Source organism: Schistocerca gregaria, chromosome 1, assembly GCF_023897955.1.
Source record: "Schistocerca gregaria isolate iqSchGreg1 chromosome 1, iqSchGreg1.2, whole genome shotgun sequence".
In the NCBI taxonomy this organism is placed as follows: domain Eukaryota; kingdom Metazoa; phylum Arthropoda; class Insecta; order Orthoptera; family Acrididae; genus Schistocerca; species Schistocerca gregaria.
The window spans coordinates 1,021,946,632-1,021,947,518 of NC_064920.1; the positions used below are offsets into that span (position 1 = coordinate 1,021,946,632).

At 44.2% G+C, this 887-nt stretch overlaps 1 non-coding gene across 1 annotated transcript; it reads right to left on the minus strand.

The window, feature by feature from the left end:
- Positions 1-530: 530 nt before the first annotated feature.
- Positions 531-614, minus strand: Trnat-ggu (transfer RNA threonine (anticodon GGU)). The gene is given in 2 exon segments: positions 531-565; positions 575-614. It is a non-coding gene; the product is annotated as a tRNA-Thr (tRNA).
- Positions 615-887: the final 273 nt, after the last annotated feature.

The window sequence follows — 887 nt, forward strand, 5'->3', positions numbered from 1 at the left end:
TAAATAAAAATCGCACAATGATAAGTCCGGCCGGGGACCTTGGGGGCCAGAGACCTCTGCTGACAAGTTTGTCTTCGGGGAAAGTGTTGTTGGTATGGACCTTACTTTGGTTAGATGTGTGAATGGTTGCTCCATCTTGTTGGAATACTGCATTCAGCTTCTCTCCATCTGTTAATTGTGCATAGAAAGAGTCAAAAATCTATAGATATCTGGCACTGTTTAAGGTGTAATTAAAAAGTATGGGGCCAATAATGTGCATGCCGAACAATGCACACGTAATATCTATCTTCTCTGAGGGAAGAGATTCTTTTCACAGAATATGTGCGTTGTCCTGCGAGCACTATCTGCTATTCTGGGAGAGTACATAACCTGACAAATGAAACCAGGCCTTATCTGATACGAAGTTAAGCAAGAGGTCCAAGTAACCCAAATGGCTCTGAGCACTATGGGACTTAACTTCTGAGGTCATCAGTCCCCTAGAACTTAGAATTACTTAAACCTAACTAACTTAAGGACATCACACACATCCATGCCCGAGGCAGGATTCGAACCTGCGACCGTAGCTGTCGCGCCGTACCAGGCTGTAGCGCCTAGAACCGCTCGGCCACCCAGGCCGGCTCCAAGTAACCGTAAACAATTTATGTTAACAGTCAGTTCCAATAATAAACTCTTTTTTCCTGATCCTCACATTTCAATTCTTACACCACAATCACAAGATAGCTTTTCATTTCACGTGTTTTAATACACCACGACACGATGTACGAGATCGTCAGCCAGCTGCGATAACCTCCTTGCCTACTTGCGGGAACTTGTGGTAACATTCGCGAGAATCCTATCTACAGAATTAAGTGTCCTCACTGTCTGTTGCTTAATCCTCTGCACATTCT